At 51.3% G+C, this 12,018-nt stretch overlaps 1 protein-coding gene across 2 annotated transcripts in view; it reads right to left on the minus strand.

Moving 5' to 3' along the window:
- TSPAN18 (tetraspanin 18) overlaps positions 1-12,018 on the minus strand; it is a 203,022-nt gene that overhangs the window by 60,229 nt on the left and 130,775 nt on the right. For both annotated transcript variants that reach the window (XM_023215789.2, XM_023215788.3), the window contains exon 3: positions 10,530-10,670. The gene's annotated coding sequence lies outside the window, so the exon portion shown is untranslated. The remainder of the gene's footprint in view (positions 1-10,529; positions 10,671-12,018) is intronic.

Here is a 12,018-nt window from a genome sequence, read left to right on the forward strand (position 1 = left end):
AAGTCCTCCTTGCTTCTTTCCTCCTCTCCAGTCTCTATGCCACTCCACTCTCAGGTTGGTGATCTGTGTGAGTCTAGTCAGCAAAACTAGAAACAATGAGTAGAAGTTACTAACATAAGAGGACAGAGTGAACCCCAATACAAAGATGAGTAGTCCCCCAGCAGAGTGGAATGTAATGACATCTTTAACAGCTGAAATGTGGTGCAGGTGTTAAACCATGTATTTGAAATCACAGAGACGTGGGGTTTAAATCCAGCCATCCTCTGTGTGACCTTGGGTAAGTGACTCAACCTCTCTGAGCTACAATTTCCTGAGCTGTAAAAGGATTCCATCTTAAAGGATAAAACCAAAGATCAAATGACACCAGTAGCCCTGGCACTCTATGCGATCAGGATCTGAGAATTTCCCGTAGTCTCCGGCAAGTAGTGAGCTGCTGACACTAGGTGTATTAAAGCAGATGCCAGAGGGGTCTCAATGTGGAGAATGGCACAGAGGATTTCTTTCTTGCACTGAAGTAAAAATTGCACTCAGGGGCCTCGATGAGCTCTTCCAACTCTTAAAAAAAAAACACACACCTCTGCCTTGGCCTTAGCTGGCTGCAGAGAGACGGGCATATCATTGAGCAGACACTGTCTCCACCCACCTCCACACAAGACGTATGAGTACATTTACATGAAACGTCCAGAAAAGGTAAATCTATAGATACACAGAATAGACTGGTGGTGGCCTTGGGCTGGGGTGGGAACCGGGACTGATGGCAAACATGTGCCACATTTCTTTGGGGAATGATGGAAATATTCTAAAAGTAGATTGTAGTGATGGTTGCAAAACTTTGTAAATTTAATACAGACTATTGAATCATATCCTTAAAACAGGCAAATGTTATGGTGTGTAAATTATACCTCTATAAAACTGTTTAAAAAATAAAATAGGAACGAGAGCAAAACAGGACTGCAGAAAGGTATGGTAGGGGGCAATGCCCATGCCCTGTGGGAAGTGTGGTACTGCGGGCTGAGGCCTGGGGTCACAAGGTCGGAAGCCACTGCCAGTTTCAGGGAGCACCTCTCCACCTGAGCCGTTCCACTGGCGCTTTCTTGTTATTTCCTGTGGGAGTCGAGGCAATGCGGCCTGCCCACCCACCCCGACCTCATTAAAAGCCTGACACAAAGCCTGATAATGTGAGGAGGGTGGGCCTGGGGTTCTGACAGGGCCCTGGGAGGAGACTGTGTGAGGGAAGGAGGCCTCCAGAGAGACTGAGCCTTCTAGAAGCCTTTGAACACTGGGCCGGTGTGACAGCTCAGGGCATCCTGTGGTCTGAGGCCTCTGAGTTAGGATAAAAGCCATAGAGGGTGCCCGGCCATGTCTCTAAGGCACTGCGGTTCCATCAAAGGGAGGAGGGGCAGCACCAATCACATCCTGGCATCAGCTACGTGCCAGGGAGAAGCTGACATTTATCCTGCTGATACTATTGGATGTGGGACATGTACATTTGCTGAGAAGACTGTCTGAGCTCAGCTTCTATGCACTGTGGAGAGATCTGACTTGTTCCTGGTTGTACAGTTAACTGGTTTTAACCTCTCCACGAGCAAGAAGCAGATATTTACCAAACCAATTTTAGACTAAAGGAAACCAGAGCTCTAGAAGGTAAGTCACTTGCCTGTGGTTACACAGCAAGCAGCAGGGTTAGGATTTAAACCCAAGGCCTTTACAAAGCAGGGGAATGACTTTTTTCAAAGCAGTCTGAACACCACCCTCTTGGTTGGTGGTGAGCTCCCCGTCACTACAGGTATGTAAGCAGAAGCTGAATGAGCACCTCTCAAGGAGTCAAAACTGATGACCTTAAAATCCCTCCCAGCCCAGTCTGCGAGGCCACACATCCTTGCTGATCACTTCTTTCGAGAGTTAAATCTATACTAACAGTAAAGCAGAAAAAAGGGCCTGAGCCCTCCTGAGGGAGGAGACCTAATGGGCAGAGCCTGGCTGGCAACCCCTCAGCCAGAACCACAGCTCCTCCAAGCGCTCACCACAAATCAGCAGTGATTGCAGGTTGGGGATAACGTGATCCTTAAATATACACAGACCAGAGCCGGCATCACCTGGCTCCAAGCAACTGCCCTTTAAACCAGCACCAGCAGTGGGTGCATAGGAAGCAGGAGCTGCCAAACTCCAGGGATATTGAGTCCCCTCTGGCCCTCCAGCCAGCGGCTTATTTCAGACCTGCCTCACTTTCTGCCCCCGGCGTGGGGGCTCCGCCTTCCCTCTCTCCAGTTCTGCCCGCCCCAAGGACTCGGGGCCCTGGTTGTGGTTTGTAAGTTTTCTCCTCCTGGCCAGTGGCTGGATTCACTGTAGGATGAGCTCGTTGGAAGCTCCTTTCCAAGCAAGAGCCCTGATCCTGGGAGAGGCGAGCCCGCATTCCCTAAGCTGTGCCCACCTGGGCCTAGGAAAGCAGCAAGGAAGGCTGGGGTCTCTAAGGAAGGGGCCCTGCTCCCTCCTCTCCATGGGGCTCCCCACGCCAGTACTGAGGTGGGGAGGCCAGATGCCCTTCACACCCACACCCACAGCCCGGCTCCCACCTCGGGCCCCGACAGGATCCTCTCCTGGTCTCCTCCCAGCTCCACACTCGGGGGTGTCTGGGTTAGCTCTTGCACGTCCAGGTGCCTCCATTCCAGGCCTAGCACCCATATGTGCAGATGGTATTTTATTTTCCTCTATCCCCAAAAAGATAAAGGGGAGCACGCAAAGATGAATTACAGTGCCTGACAGGGACTGAAGGCTTCCAAGGCACTCAGATGGAGAGTGACAACAGATGGCCACCTGGGCTCCAGCCTCCAACTGAGTCCCCTAAGGGAAGGATCTAGTAACAGGGCGGAACTTCTGCATGACCAGGGTATCCAGGCTGCACCCGGCCTCCTTTCTCTCCATCTCCCCACAGGCTCAGCCCTGCCCTTAGAAGCCAGCCTGTCACCAGCTGGAGGCCTTGCAATGACTGCAACTGAGTCTATTCACCCTCAACCATTATCCCACCTCCCTGCCATCTTCTCAGGGCATCACCTGTCTTCCTCTTCTGCATAAACCCTTTCATGGCTCCCCAGTGCTCCTGGGGAAAAGCCCAAACTCAGCACAAGAGGCCTATCTCATATCCCTTCCCCTCCCCTGCTTCCTCTGCTCACTCCACCCAGTGGCACCACTTGTAGCTCCTTGAATGCTTCTGCTCTGTCATGCCCCAGGGACTTTGCATGTGCTAATCCCTCTGCCGGGAATCTACTCTCTCTGAACTCACACACAGACTCCTTTGTCCCCCTTTAAAACATTCATAAACCAGTCGGGTGTGGCGGCTCATGCCTGTAATCCCAGCACTTTGGGAGGCTGAAGACGGTGCATCACCTGAGGTCAGGAGTTTGAGACTACCCTGGTCAACATGGTGAAACCCCATCTCTACTAAAAATACACAAATTAGCCAGGTCTGGTGGTGTACACCTATAGTCCTAGCTACTCAGGAGGCAGGAGAATTACTTGAACTGGGGAGGTGGAGGTTGCAGTGAGCCGAGATCGGGCCACTGTACTCCAGCCTGGGTGACAGAGCGAGACTTCATCTGGGGAAAAAAAAAAAAGAAAAAAATCATAAACCAAGCCTTCTCCAGTACCTCCCCCTTCCCCAGCATGCATCACCTGGTCTATGGGCTGATGCATCACAGTGCATTAGACAGGCTGCTGCCTGCTGTTGCCTCAGGGGCCCTCAAACTTGAGCCTCCACCAGAATCTCCTGGAGGGCTTATCAAAACCCAGGTTTGCTGGGCCTCAGCACTCCCAAGTTTCTGATTCAGTGGGTCTGGGTCGGAGGTCTGAAAATCTGCATATCTGAGTTCCCAGGAGATGCTGGTGATGCTGGTCTGAGGAGCATCCTTGAGAACTGCTATTTAAACCCTAAGCAACTTGAGGTTGGTCTTTTATCATTTTTTACCTCCAGCCTCTGAAAGAATCTGCTTTAAGGTTGGTGCTCAATCAATACTTGAATGAAAGGTGTTGATGCATTGGTTGCAACCAGTGGGAGTGACAGGATATGTCTTGAGACATTTTCTCCCCAATTTGTTCACTCTGCAGTGGGTATTCTTCTCTCTTCTTTCCCAAGATGGTGGCCAAGTCTTTGGGTTCTAAGCCTTGGGGGTGGCTGGCTTCCCAGGCCAGTCAGAAAAGTGGCTGGGTTTAGGAAGACAGCTTAGGCTGAAGCCCATGAAGGTGGCTGTGATGTGAGCCTGCAGAGGAGAGTGGCAGAGGCAGCAGGCTTGAGGGGAGGGGTGGAGAGCGTCTCTGGAAATCAGCCAGATTGGTGGGATCCAAAAGCTACAAGCTCAGGTGCCCTGCCCCCGGAATGGCTCTCCCAAGAGATGATCAGACTGTGATGGAGGGATCCTGAGATGCCAGAGAATGGCTGGGAGACTGAACACCAAAGCTCATGGCTTGGAGTTGCAACCAAAGACCACAGCTGTGACCTGGTTGGCACAGAAATAGCTGCTGCCCACCTGGCCTCATTAGACCCTGAGATTGGCAAAGAAGCCTGTCTGCGGGGCCCCTGTGCGGGCTCAAGTCCAGCAGCCCTTCCCAAATGTTTCGGATCACATAAGGCCACCAAACCTCCTATGTGATCCTAGGTGGTAAGAAATCCACTCCCCAACATAATTGGGACTGAATGTCTTTCAAATGCATGGAGGGAGCTGAGGGCAGATTAAGTCAGATTTAGAGAAGTAAAGGCAGATGGCACACCTTGTACCTGCTGCAAGTCCATTTAGCACCAACGATGTGCTGGGCCCTGTACCAGTCCTGCTGGAGCCTAATGCCAATTGTGTTCACTTGGACCTGGGCCTCTACCCGAGTGTGGCAGCAGAGGGCACAGCTGGGAGTGCAGACTGTCAGAAGGTGAGCAGGAACAAACGATTGTGCTGCAGGGGTCACAGACGCTGGAGCTGGACTGAGCCCTGGGGCACCGTGACAGAATAGGGGCCCCTGGCAGGTGGCCATCCACATTGTTTGTGAGCCTGCCACTCCAAGCCTGGCCTGAACGTGGTTTGGCTCAGGCCACTCTCATCCCCAGGACTTTGAGACCCCATTGAGTGCTGGAGACCCCTGTGACTCAGAGCAAACAGTGCTGGGGAAGCCAGGCTGCCCACAGGACCTGACTGCTCCTGCTCCTGTTCCTGCTCCACTGAGGCCCCTTGGCACCAGCCTCAGGACTTTTAGCCTGGATGACAACTGGCTGCAACAGCCACCCGACTACTGTCCCCTCCTGACCTCCTACCTATCTCCTGCCCTTAAGGAGAGGAAAAAAAAAAAAGAAGAAAAGTTCTAGTCTTGAAGAGCCCTGCATTCAAAGAGAATGTTGCTAGGAAAAGGGACTGATGCGGTTGGCAGGTGAAGGGAAGAGGAATTTGCTTTTTAATTTAAATCCTTTCAGATCATTTGAATTTTTAAGAAGCCTATATTGCTTGTGTAATAATAACTTTTCAAAGTAATTTTTTTTTTGTCTTACAAATGCAAAGTAGTCTGGAAAAACCCGTGGGGGAGCAAGAAGATGCAACAAATAACTTAAGGGTGTTCATTAAATACACCATCATCATTTTCTTGAGCATTTACCATGTGCCCAGAGCTGTGCTACATGTTTTAACACTCATGATTTAATTTAAAGCTCATCACAGCCCTATGATGCCATTAGTGCCACCATTTTCTAGATGAGAGACGAGCATTTGAGAGACACTCAATAACATGCCCAAGGTCACCCAGGCTCGGAGCTGGAGTTTGCAAGCTCTGGTCCTTAAATCAGGATACACACCAGGCTGCCTCCCTGAAATCAAACTGAGAAAGCTGATCAGCTCAAAAGCCATTTGTTTTTGAGTCCATTCCACTACTTGAAAATTCCTGATATTCCACGGGAGCCAAAATCAAATTGTCATGGAAAAACAAGCCAACAGATTGGTATCTCCAGCCACCCTGGCTGAGGCTGGGACAATATGGATTCTAGAAAATCCACTGTGATCCTTCCACCCATCCATCCATTCACCAACCCCTGGCTGACGCCCCACATGGCAGGCTCTGTTGGCTGCCAGAGACCAGAGAGGGTGAGATACCCATAGCCACCAGGAGACCGCAAGGCAAACACAGGGGCAGACTGGACCCCTAGCCCCTTCCACGTGCAGGCTTGGCATCCTCCAGAAATAATCAAAACCCTTTGCAGTTCAGGATCCAAACAAGCGTCAAAGGGGGGTGAAAATGAAACAGGACCTTGCCATTGGTGCCCAGGGCAAGCCCATCTTGCCCCTGAAACACTTCAGTTTTCCTGATGCTGAACTGGGACTTGGCAAGCCACCCCATCCTTTAGGTACATGTGCAACACCAGACCAGTTCATTTGAGTGGATTCTCTGGCATTTCACCCAGGCCTTAGGCCCAAGATGGCAAGGGAGGGTTGAACAAACCTTCAGGTGCCATGGGAAGCCGGGGGGTATTTCCCCCCAAGGCCTCAGCCTGAAGACCTGAGCTGCTGAGAGCAGGGACCCTGAGCATCCTATCCAATAGGACTCCACGTGCCTCTCAGAGGCCCAGGCACACAGCAAGTGCTCAATGAAGTGCTGGTGAATGAACGAATAAATGTGATTCTAGTTAAGGCGGCCTCAACCCCATCACTATTTGGAGATGGGAGGGGTGTGATGTCCCACCCCATCACCAAGTTTTTTTTTGGTTTTTTTTTGTTTTTTTTTTGAGACGTTGTCTCACTCTGTCACCCAGGCTGGAGTTCAGTGGTGTGGTCTTGGCTCACCACAACCTCCGCCTCCCAGGTTCAAGCAATTCTCCCACCTCAACCTCCCAAGTAGCTGGGACTACAGGTGAATGCCACCACACCCAGCTAATTTTTGTAATTTTAGTAGAGACAGGGTTTCACTACATTGGTCAGGCTGCTCTCGAACTCCTGACCTTGCAATCTGCCCGCCTCAGCCTCCCAAAATGCTGGGATTACAGGCGTGAGCCACCGCACCTGGCCCCCATCACCGAGTTTTTGGGACATGGACCAACAGGCACCTATACACTGAAGACTCCCACAGAGTTATATTAATACGATTGAAATATAAATAATAACAACACCTATAGCATCAGTACTACACTGAATGCTGATCCCTGGCAGGTGCTCTGTTAAGCACTTTCTGTCATTCAAGTATTTCCTTTCATCTTCACACAGTCTTATGAGAAGTGAACTATTATTATCCCTAACTTACATATAAGAATACTGAGGCTGTACTGCTGGCAGAGCTCAGATCCGAATCCAGGTCTGACATGGAATACAATGTTTCAAGCTGGAAGGAGCTTGATAAACTACAGGCCAGGAAGCTAAGGACATCAGTAGCACAGCCGGGACCCAAGTCTCCCAATTTTCGGCCCAGGATCTGCCACTAGGGCGGCTGCTTGCAATGCTCTAGTGAAAATGAGCCCTAAGCTCTGTAAAGTATCTCAGGAATGAGAGGATTAAGAACTCCTAGTCTTTGTGCAGCACCATCTCTTTGAAAGGGCCCTCCAAAACTCCCTTTTCTAGGGAAGAAGAAGACAAAAGGAAAAGGGAGGAGCTACTAAACTCCCCACCCAAGCTGTAGCTGAAAGCAGCCTTGAAGACAAGATGGCCCCAGGCTCAGCACGGCCAAGCCTGGAGGCCTGCAGGAAAGAAGGCTAACCAAGTTCATCTGGCTTCCTGCCTGGCACAGTCTTTCAAGCCTCAGGGTCCCACTGCCAGGCCTTTGCTCTCACTGTGTCTTCCTCCCAAATGTCCTGTCTAGCGTCCTCACCTGGCCCATATCTAGGCTCAGCTCACAGGCCTTGCATCCCCTGATTTTACACCACCACTGTGCAGCGGTAACATCTCCTTCTGGCCTCCGAACCCCCAAGCCTTCTTTTCTATTTCTGCTCTGTACCCTCCCATTCTTTACCTTGGATGTCTTGACTTTGACGTCTCCCTTAGAGCTGGCCTCTGAGGTGCCTGTTGAGTGCATCTGAATGAATGAAGAATGCCTGGGAAGTGGAGCTTGTATGATTCGTTTTATGAACAGGTGCACACTCCAGGAGCAGGTCTGCATACAGATCTCTAACAGTTGCCCTTCCTCCTCCCCAGGGCCATGACGAGTGGCACTTTACACCCTAAGTCCTAAAGGCTGAGAACCAAGTCATTCTGCTATTTCTGCTGCATCAGGCACAGGTGGGAACTTTACAAAATGGTGTAGAAAGTAACTCACTGACATATCTACCAAGCCAGCCCAGTTATGGTTTAGCACTGTGTGAGACATCAGGCGAGGGGTTGGGGGCAAGACACCCAGAGGAGGGTCCTGTCCTCAGGAGATCTCCCAGAGGAGAGGGCAGGGAACCCTGAGGACAGGGACCTTTGGGCTTTGCTCACCTTCAATCCCCAGCATCTAAAACAGCTCTTGGCACATGGTAAGCACTCAACAGCCATTGGCTGAATAAATGAATTAACACTCATTGACCCAGAGGTGCTGAGCTCACCATATAAGGCAGGGTGGTGCTGAGCGCTGAGCTGGCTGCATGGTGAGTCACAGCTTTGGAGCCCACAGGCGAGACACAGACTGAGAGAGAGACTGGGGGAGGGCCAAGAGGTTTGTGGTTGACCAAAACCAAGCAAAGGGCAGATCTGACAAAGTGCCTGGCCACAGCTGCCAGGGAGGCAGCATCACAAGCTGTGGTTTTCAGTATTTTTTCTGCAGAGGAATATTTGCTCAAATGAAATCACACATCTCACCCTAAATGCAGGACAGAGCTGCCACGGTGGAGGGCAGCAGGGCTGCCAGGCTGGCCTGGCCACGTGTACCCTCGTGCCCCCAGAGGCAGAGCCTCCACTCAACCAGTGGCCGTCCCCCTCTACTCCCCTGTCCCTCTAAGGGGCTTTGGAAAAGCAAGGCTGTGGCGGGGCTTCGGAAAAGCAAGGCTGTGGCTGGTCTTCTGGGAAGGGGCCCGTTTAGGGCAAATAAACCCTAAAGAGGCACAAGAAACTCCCCCAAGTCAAGAAGGAGTGGAGGTGGGGGGAAGAAGGAACAGGCCTTCCCGGCGAGTGGAGGTCTACTCAAGGCAGCCAGGTGCTGGGGTGGCTGAAATAGTGGGGCGGCCATCAGAGAGTGCAGGGACTCTTTATGAGAAGGACCTTCTGGAACAATCTTTTTGGAACGTGAAGTACCACTTGCAGATCCATCAGAGGCATGGGGTGTGTGTGTGTGTGTGTGTATGTGTGTGTGAGAAAATTGGGCTTTCAGATACTGGATTCACTAAAAATGAGGCACTTAGAGAGAGGCCAACCCTGGTACCATAAATCACAGGAAGGACCCCAACTGGGGCACATGCAACCACCTGGGTGCTTTATTGCCCCTGCCCCTGACTCCCACCATGACACCAGTAGGAAGAATCTGCTGCTTTGTCTGCCCGGCATTCCTTTCTCCTTTTTCTAAAAACAATGCCTGGATTTTCCCTTGGAAGTTCATCCCCTCATGCATGCAGGCTGACTTCTCCAACCCACGACACCTACCACCCTCCCCCACAAACCCCCACCCCCCCACCCCTCAATCCCCCCACACACCCCCAATCCCCCCACAACCCCCCCCCCCCCCCCCCACCACCCCCCCACCCCCAGACTGACCCAGTCTGGCCAATCAGCATAGCTTATCCTCCAGGTTTCAGTGATTGCTCAGAGGTGGTCATGTGACCCAAGACCATCCAATAAGCCTTGACTTTGGGATTTTTGTTGGAACTCCTAGGAAAAAGAAGCTCTCCTTCCACTGGATTTGAAATGAGCAAGACGTCAGTCTTCAGCTGCACGTCCCTGCCCTGCTGCCACATGGAGAGTGGCTGCCGAGGACTGAAACTCACAAGGAGGGAGGCAGAGGACACGGATGTAGTGAGACATGGTCCTAACAGCATCATTTGAGCCCTGGCTTCAGCCCTGCCTGCCTTGAAACCAATAAATAGGCCCCATATCGCCAATATATTAGAAACCAATAAAAAAGCTAATAAATGGCCTATCATGCTTAATCCAGTTTGAGTGTTGGCTCCCAAATGATGCAGCATCTGACCTCAGCTCAGCCTTTGCCCTCTCACCACCCACTGCAGCCAACCTTGACTTCTGACCCACCACTGGTTCTTGCTTACCTGGGCTCCACCCTTCCCCAGCTGAGCTTGAGGGACATGGGGCAGCAACCTGGTGGGCTAGCGTGTACCTCAGCCTTCTCAGCTGTCTGGCCCCTCCGAGGGTTATCTTTTTGGCTAATCTAGTGAAACCCCAGCAACCTTGCCTCAGATCCACTCACACTATCTGCACCCCTTACACTCCTGCCCATGCACCTTTGGTGTGATGGGGGAGACAGACACTAATGCATGAAAGAGAATGAATGATAGAGAATGACAGGTGCCCTGCTGATGGTCACCCTTAGCAACAACAACAGCAACAACAAAAGTAGCGAAAATCCCCTTGCTGAACAAGCCTAAACCCCGTTACCTGGAGAGCCAGCGTTGAGACGTCTGCAAAAGGATTATGCCCGCGTCTCCAGAAATCAAATTCAAGGGGTTCCAGTTGCTTTGATGGTAGTATTAGAAGCTCAGCTCATCTGAAGCTTGACGCTGTCCAGGAGATGCTCACCTGTGAGAGGGAAGCAGAGGCAGCCATGATTACCTGCTTGAGCTGAGGTCTCTTCTTTCTGTTTGAAGGGCTCTCCTGGCCCTGCAGGAGGCGAAGTCATAAAACCAAGACTGCAAGAGCCTGCAGGTGAGCATCAGGATTGGGGACTCAACATCTAGATGTGACTGAAGTAGCCTGGAAATAATTCTAAGACACAAAGGTATGCATGTGCCCGTGTATGCGTGTGCTGAGTAAAAATACATAAGCATCATAACCCCTGCATCTAGCACAGTGCCCCTTGCAGAAGGGAGAGGAGGTTCAGCAAATGTTTCATGATTTGCTTTGATGTAAAACATAATTTGTACGTCTGAGTGCAAGGCAACTCCATGAGTCCAAGCAGATTGGAGAGAAGTTTCTTCCTCGTATGAAAATGCATTCCTGGGATGCTCCATGCAGCCAGACCAATGGCCTCTTTTTACAAATAAGGAGACTGATACCCATAGAGGGGCACTGACTTGCTCAAAGTCACAAAGCGAGTTGATGGCAGAGCAAGGCCTAAACTCTGGGTCTCTCCTGACTCATGCTGAGGCCTCTCTCTGGGGCCATACCCTTCTCTGTAGCTGTCAGGCTGAAGCAGCCCCAGGAGCATAGCAGGAGCCTGTTGCATGCTGTGGCGGCTGACGGGGGAGGATGCTCACCACCTCTACCCAGTCTTGGGCCTCAGCAGACAAATGTTTCCTGGCTCTGCTCAAGCCCAGACAGAGAACAGGAGGTTGCCCACAGTGGCCAAGAGCATGGGCTTTGGAGGCAGGTGAACCTTGGCCACAGGCGCAACCTCTTTCCAGAAGAGGCAAGTCAGGTGTCCTCTCAGAGCTTCAGACTCTTCATTTGTAAAATGGGAATAATAATAGCATCTTTTCCTGAGGATTGCTAGGAATTAAAATGACTTTCATAAGTCCGTGAAGCCCACAGAGGAGCATTTGGCATCTAGAAATTGCTCAATAAATGTTAAGGAGGTGACGCAGAGGACAGTGCATGTGCATGTCAGGGGAGGTGGAACAACAGACTTGAGTTGCCTTGTGTTCCTGGCAAGCCTTTAGACAAACAGCATCTCTAAATTCCTCCAGACATCCCTCCCCTCTGCACCCACCTTCTCCCCTTTCTCTGCATCTCAGAGACCTGTGTGGGCCCCCAGATCAGCAAGCCTACCCCTCTTTCTAGGCTGGGAACCTCCCATCTGCCTAAGGATCCCCGTACCCCCGTCACCAAGCACAGCCCACATTTCGCCAGCCAGTAAAATGCAAATGTCATTAGCACTGTGCAAGCTGGTGAGCACGAATGTCACACCAGACGGTGTGAACTGGGGAGC

The sequence above is a fragment of the Piliocolobus tephrosceles genome, chromosome 13 (assembly GCF_002776525.5).
Source record: "Piliocolobus tephrosceles isolate RC106 chromosome 13, ASM277652v3, whole genome shotgun sequence".
Lineage (NCBI taxonomy): Eukaryota > Metazoa > Chordata > Mammalia > Primates > Cercopithecidae > Piliocolobus > Piliocolobus tephrosceles.